Source organism: Sitophilus oryzae, unplaced genomic scaffold (genome assembly GCF_002938485.1).
Source record: "Sitophilus oryzae breed Bouriz unplaced genomic scaffold, Soryzae_2.0 scaffold_683_pilon_pilon, whole genome shotgun sequence".
Lineage (NCBI taxonomy): Eukaryota > Metazoa > Arthropoda > Insecta > Coleoptera > Curculionidae > Sitophilus > Sitophilus oryzae.
Window position 1 is genome coordinate 228288 of NW_022147288.1, and position 7832 is coordinate 236119.

General features: G+C 34.3%; 1 long non-coding RNA gene across 1 annotated transcript; it reads right to left on the minus strand.

Moving 5' to 3' along the window:
• Window positions 1-13: 13 nt before the first annotated feature.
• On the minus strand, window positions 14-4586 carry LOC115888098. Its single transcript, XR_004051212.1, has 3 exons — window positions 4522-4586; window positions 136-319; window positions 14-79 (listed from the first exon to the last, which is right to left on the minus strand). It is a non-coding gene; the product is annotated as an uncharacterized LOC115888098 (long non-coding RNA).
• Window positions 4587-7832: the final 3246 nt, after the last annotated feature.

A 7832-nucleotide genomic window follows, 5' to 3' on the forward strand; every position in this document is an offset into this window, starting at 1 on the left:
TACTAACAACGACATTTATCATCAGTTTCACTGAATGGAGTATTTATAATAAACGTGAGCAAATCTAGCGAGACGTTGGCTAAAAAAGAAAATAAAATTAAATAAATTGCTTTCATTTTACTGAAATAGACTTACTTATGCCCTCATCAGTTGTGTTGACTGGAAGTATAGGAAATAAACTAAGAATGTTGTCTAACAGAAGAGGGTTATTCTTTAAAACTTTTTCGAAACCCTTTAATATGTTTATATAAAGTTCTCGATTTTTTTCCACATAATTATATACTATGCTACAACTGCTAAGCAGTAAGGCTTCTTTCTCCTAAAATTAAAATACAAATTTTACTAAGATTTAAAAAGTTTGAGTTTTTAAGTTCAGTTTTCATCAGAGTTTTTACTAGTGTAGTTATTGAAGGTATAAACACTCAGGTACGAGGTTTGTGTTATGTACCGCTGTTTCGGATAGTAAAAACTAAGCGAACTGAGCGTCGCGTTTTGTTGTAACAATTTCAAATGTTGATAAAATTACCAAAAAATGTAAAGGCGTAAAGCAAGGCGTAAGTACGTGATTGTTGGGTGCAATAACATTCAATAACTGATCTTTTTCGGATATTCAACTCTCCAGAAACAACATTTTATATAATAGCTTCACAGCTTCTCGCACCGATTTGATCAAAAGCAAAATGGCTTCAAGCAGTTCAGTTGCAACAAAGATGACCCACCACTTGTGACGATCAACACACTGAAGGAAGCTATAGAAACTACTAACACCGTGAGGACTGCGCTACAGCTCGAAGACTGTGGCCAGTGGTAGTTAGCAAAAAGACAAACAACTACTAGAGCACAAATAGAACCTAGTATGGATAATTGTAGGTGTCATCACCGGAAACTGCCCCACGGGGGTAAACCTCGAGAGATGGAAGATTTCCAACGACTACTGCAGAGAATGCGGGGAGGAAGAAGAAACCATAGAGAATCTGCTGTGCCACTGTCCGGTACTGGAATATCGACGCTTTAAAACTTTGGTGGACGGTGAGTAAAACTTCCGACGACGGAAAGAGAGAAACTTTCCGAAAAGTTAAGCATTTTTTTTGTTCTTTAGGCAAATTTGTATATCTGTAAACCTAACTTCTGACAAGTAGTTTCCGTTTGGGATTAACGCAGAAGTGTTTACAAAAAATAACTATTTTATTTTGTAGATTTTCTTGCAGTGGCGAAATACCCATACCGTGCTGGCAACTGTTACTTTTGAGTTTTGGGTCAGTATTTACATGGGTGGAAGTAAATCGCATAGGGATTTTATTAAGTCGGAGTGAGAGAAATGCGACGGTGTGCTGTTGCGTTGTTGCCGGTACGCCTTTCCATATCAAGTAAAGTAAAATCACGATCGCAAACCGCTTATTTTTAAGACTTTTTTTCAAAAAGGTAACTAGATAAAATCATTAGATATGTTTTTGAGCATCTGAAATGGAATTATAAGGATATCGTTAGGGTGTCTATTTTTTTTATAACGAGAAAATGTCAGTAATCGCGATAATTTAAAAGAGCTCAACTTTTTTATACATAACTATTGAAGCTTTTTTTTATTTTGAAGATCGGATCATTTACAATATGTTTACATAAGAAAAATTCGATAAGGTTGTTTTTTTTTCATTCTAAAATTTAAAAAATCCATCCATTTACTGTATTACTTCGCTACTCTTTAGGTGCATAGCAGTTTTCAGAAATCGTGTAACTTTTTTATTTAAAAAGATTTTTGCATACTGCCTGCTAAGAAAGTTTTTAAAAAACTACAATCAATCATTTCTAATAGATTTCGAGATATCGATTTTTGAATTCAGAGTTCTAATAGCTCGACCAACTCAATTCCACTTATTTTTACCAAAAATGCAAGTATATCTAACTTGCACTTAAAAATTTTTAAGCTATAGGGAAAATTACAACGACTAGTATCACGAGACGAAATTAAATTGTGAAGCTGAACGCATGATGCCTGCTTTCCCTAGAACTTTAAGTACTGACAGAGGTACTGATTGGTTCAACCGGTCGACTGCAACAAATCTGATATATCCCCTTCCACGTCTCTTAGCAATGTGCACAGTTTCTCGGTTTATTTCATACGTTTGGCAACGTGTTTACTGTTCCCTCTTTGTTCAGTACATGATAAAACGCATTGTGTTCTTCTTACATACGGAAATCTCGACCCAAGACTTTTCGAGAAAGTATTTTAAGACGTCTGGCTCTTTGATATATCTTTTACTTTGTCTTTTACTATGCTCTCTGGAACAGCATGCGGCCCGTCTGGCTGTCGATACCCTTTGCGTTCTATATATTCTAGTATTGAATATAAATCGAACATGTCTCCATAGCGCAGTGCGTAGAGTTTCCGACCACGAACCGATGATTCAGAGTTCGAATCCGGGTCAGGTCAAAAGACTTTTTTATTTTATTTTCGTCTATATTCTGATTGTAAAGTATTAAATAATTCTGATAATTAAATAAAAACAAATATTTAGTACTTTACCATCAGAATATAAACGGAAATAAAATAAAAAAGTCTTTGTCCCGACCCGGATTCGAACTCTGAATCATCGGTTCGTGGCCGGAAACTCTACGCACTGCGCTATGGAGACATGTTCGATTTATATTCAATACTAGAATTTAAAGGACTAATAAAAACATAGGATCTTCTTTCAATGCGCAGTAGGGAGCACTAATGATCAACAATGAGACGAACTGCTCTGTTCTAAAACATAGTAAAATTCTGAGAATCTTAAAATACCTACTTGTTTTTCCGACGTTGCTAGCTCTCGTACTATTAGTATAGGATTTTTAGGAGAAATGAATCCATACATGGGTATAGACATTTTGAGTAAAACTATACTCGCTACCGTAGTTGAACCCACATCTAAAAGTTTATTAGAAAAAAAAAAAAAAAAAAAAAAAAAAAAAAATATCAAAATATTTACTTTTTATTTTTATTTTTAGTGGATTAGACGATAAAGACCAAGGTAATAGATGTCATCCTACAGAATCAAATCCCTCAAGTGGCAATGGACAGACAAGATGGACGGACAACAGATGGATTGCAAAAATTACAGCATGGGTACCCACATTTTAGGAATTAGGAGACCTAGAAGAAGAGCTTCTAGAGACCTAGAAGAAGACCTGTAGCCATGGTAGTGATTGCTAATAATGAGGAAATACTTATGAATAAAGCTAACACCGGCCTCTTGAGAATTTCTAAATGGATGGCACAAAGGTATTTACAGCTAGCACCACAAAAGACAGAGGCGGTAATTCTAACCACCAAACGAAAACTGGCGCCAATCCTTTTTGATGTTGAGGGAACATTCATCGTGCCTAAGAATGCTGTAAAATACCTCGGAGTCTGGTTAGATAGTAAAACAACATTCTGTGAACATGTTACCCAGATAATCACTAAAGCGGAAAAAACTCTAGCTGCAGTATCAAAACTAATGCCGAACATAGGCGGCCCTAGGTCATCAAAGCGTAGAATTCTTGTTAGCGTAATACATTGTTATATGCAGCTCCGGTATGGTGTAAGGCAATGGACAAAATCAAAACAAAGCGAAAGATTTGTTTTGATTTTGATCTGCAGCGCAAATTATGTATTAGAGTTTGTAGTGCTTACAGAACTGTATCTACTGAGGCAGTTGGTTTCATTGCGGGCATCTCTCCTATCCACTTATTAACTCATGAACGAGCGGATAGATACAAGGGAGAGCTCAAACAAATAGCAAGGAAAACTGTGATGGAGAAGTGGCGGGATCAGTGGGATAAAGGAAAGTATGGAAGATGAACCTGGAGACTTATACCCAAAATCGAAAAATGGATTGACAGACCATATGATGAAGTGGGATACCACCTGACACAAATGCTGTCTGGACACGGGTGCTTCCGAAAATACCTCTATAAGATACGCCGGGCAAGCTCTAGGTCTGTTTATTTTTGTGAGGTAAAATGAACCTGATTGAACATAGGAGATAATTTTAAGAAGGAGAGTGGACTAGTTTTCACTGAAACGAACTTGATGAGAGTCCTTGAGGGAGGTGAATTATTATAGAAACCAGTAAACAAATGCATAAATATTATACTAAGAGTAAAAGGAGAGAAACAACGCCACATGGCGTAGGCAGCCTCCACGTCGAAGTAATGCGTAAGTGGTTCCGGCGTGGTGTGCTTATTTGAACGAGGAGGGTTTTTTTTAGCCGGGTAGGAGTCCGGCACTACCCAAATGGGTGTCTTATGGAGAGATTTTTTCCCTCCTCTTCGAAAAAAGAGACCTAAGACCCCTAACCCTAACCAAGCCCGAGGAGATGGGACCATGATATTAGAGGAAATTAGCAGGGATAACTTGGATATGCATAGTCAACAACAGACAACAATGGGCCCAAATACAAAGAGAATATCTAAATATGTAAGAGGCTACCATTATTGAAAATGGTTGAATAAGCTGAAAATGATGATGAAGATTTTTAAATAAAACAGAAAACAACTTACAGAATCCGTTATTTGATGTCTATGTAAGGCTGGCCATATAGCAAAATCCTGTAATTTTAATTTATGGATTATCCTCCTAACATACTGGCCCATTTTATCCACACAAGAGCCACATAGTCAACATTACACTCTGAAGTTTTAAACTTCGAAAACTTTGAAAGTAAACCTGGCTTGAAATAATGTCTTTTATTCTCTTTGGATTCTAGCGTAACAGATTGCTATCAACTTTCCACTTTAGATAACCACAGAAATAATAATTATATTTAAAAGGAATGAAACTTCTTACTAACAGCTAATAAATTGAAAGGATTTGACGGACATGTTTGAAAAGTGTAGTTTGAAATGTTAAAAGTAATAAATTAAAAAATATATTTTTATATGTAGCAAGTAGTTTTTACATATAACAAACAGTTTTTACGTGTAACAAATAGTTTCTAATGTATAACAAATAATTTTTACACGTAAAAATAGTTCTAACACATTAACAAATATTTCTATACGCATAAAATAAAAATTTAATAAATAATTTGATTCAAGTTCACAAAATTTATATTAAGAATATCAATATTTTTTGTGTTTTTAGATTGGACGTAAGAGCTCAATTTTGGCATACAGGTTGATTCTAGGGTGTAGAGGTTCGATAAGAAGGGATTTTTCAAGGAAATTCAAGTTCAAAGTGGAACCACCCTTCAAATATTACAATATTTTTATATAAAAACGGTCAAGTTTCGAAAAAAAACGCTTAAACACGTATATTTTTATTTTGTTTTACATATTTTAAGATTTTTTAAAAATGTATACAGGGTGTTTCGAAAATCTGGTCATCGATTAATCACGATCCTGCTTAAGCTCTCTGTGTAAAAAGCTGATTTTGGAAACAAGTTGACTTTAGGGTGTAAGTCGATTTAAAACGGATTTAGTCTTTCCGGAAAACGCTTGGACACTTAATTTATTTTGTTTTTTACATATTTTGTAATTTTTAAAAAATACTACAGGGTGTTCAAAAGTTGGGTAATTGATTAACCACGATTCTAATTAAACTGCTTGACGTAAAAGCTTGTTATTTTGGCAAACGGATTTTCAGAAAAGTCAAATTCCAACAGGAATACCTACTACCCCTCAAATATTACAAGTTATATAATAATATCGCCTATTGTTTTTCTCATTACTGACATAAATGTGAGAATTTTTATCCAGTTTGTAGCATGTTAATGGAAATTCTTGCTTTGCTATCATCACCATTACAAATGAGATTGAATTCGACCGCAGACAGAGTCAGTAGATTTTACCCAAAATATTTTAATAAATAGCAGATACAAAACCCATCTGTGCCTAAAGGAACACTAAATATTATATTTAAAAGTGACTTAGATTGGATAAAATGATTTGAAATGCATCATCTTGATTGAGATCAATGGTACACTTAAAAATAATTGCAGCAATACTGTTGCAGTATGGATCATTTCCCTAAAATTGAAATTGTCAATAAAAATGCATGATAAATGGATTGAATCTACCTTTAATGCATTTTTCTCCAAGGGATTTATAATTGTATTAAATAAACAATTTTTTTTTTTTTTATCATAAAATCAAAAAGGAAATTACTATTAAGTAGTGATTTCAAAAGAAACACTTCTTACCACCTATAAATCAAAATATTAATATTATTACTAAATTTATACACCTAATTTATATATACATATGTAATAAATAGATATTTACGATTAGAGTGAGTTAAAAACATCATTAAGATACGCGTGTAGAGTTGCACGAGTGCAGCTAGCTGAGTTGTAATACAAGTGGCTACTAATAAGTTAACTCAAGCCATTATCCTAATGGCCCCTATCTACAATCAAACTATAACAATTTTACAATGAATTTTAAAAATTATTCTACTTAAAATGCTGGGGTGCTACAAATTCCAAGTACGAGCATTGGTATCTCAGTAGCTATAATAGATACAGACATGGTTAAATTGGGATAAAGTTGCCACTTTGGGATGTTCCTGAGATGCCATCAAAAGTTTTAAAATTTTTTTTTTTTTTTTTTTTGGAAAAACTGATTTTGTTGAAAATTAATTTAATTTTTCTTAAAAAAAATATTTTTAGAAAATCAAAAACGCAATTTGCACATTCCCATAACCACTTTATTAGGACTATCTGGTATTATTTTTAGATTTTCAAATTATTCACTGTAAATTTATATTTTAAAAAAAAAAGTTGGCTTCTGTATCCCACAAATTATTAGCTAATTAAATTAACAAACAGGAAAAACCGAAGGATTTTCGAAAAGTAGTTTTCAAAAACTCAACAATCCTTGTAATTTTTAAAACTTTTTGATGACATCTTGGTGAACATCCCTAAGCGCAACTTTGCTGATTAACCATTGTTCATCTATCTAATAAATTACAGAGAGACCAATGCTCATTACCTCAGGCTATTACCTATTGCTCTAATCCTAAAATCAATTACCTTAATACATTTGTTCAAATAACACCATGCATGGAAATGTCAATATGAGAGTAAATAATATTGATGTTACTAGTTTAAAAATGAGCGATTGGGTATTCCCTCTCGGCATTTGAGAGATGACCAAGACGAACGAACATAATAGAGATCAGAGCAGGAAATTATGAATATGCATATAGTGAAAAATGGTGCACCGAAAAGAACACCTTCATGGAAGTGAAAAGAGGGTACTCCTTAGTATTTTTTCCAATTTATTTACCCAGGCCAGTGAAACACAAAGATATTTTTTTTTTTTTCTCTTTGGTGGTCATCTAAACAAGGAGTGCGGTAGTGAAAATGCGTGAGTTAAAGAAGCTCTTAACTCAATCAAAATGCGTGAGTTAAAAAACTCTTAACTCACTCAAAATTTAATTTTTAAAAATAATTTATGTAACTCACTGTTTGTCGGTGCTGGTCTAATTCTACCACACACATCAATATATAAAGTATATATATATATACAACTTGTTCAACTGGGTGCTTATAGCAGGCAATTTGAAATTGTATAAGGATGTGTGAAGATGACAGCCGAAAAGAGCCTTTAATCTAAATTCGTCGCTGCCCCGAAAGTTTCAGGCAATGACTACAGCGGAATTCTCGATACGAATGGCCTAAAAGTTTTACACAAAATTTAAAACTAAAAAAATACACACACCGGGCACCACCACGTTGCCCCGCACACATGCGAGGGGAGGAGACTGGCTGGCGGCTGTAGCTATTGGTAATGGCGGCTGTATTGGGCAATGACCGGCCAGTGGATGAGGAGGAGGAGGAGGAGGGAGGGAGGGAGGAAGGAAGGAGGGA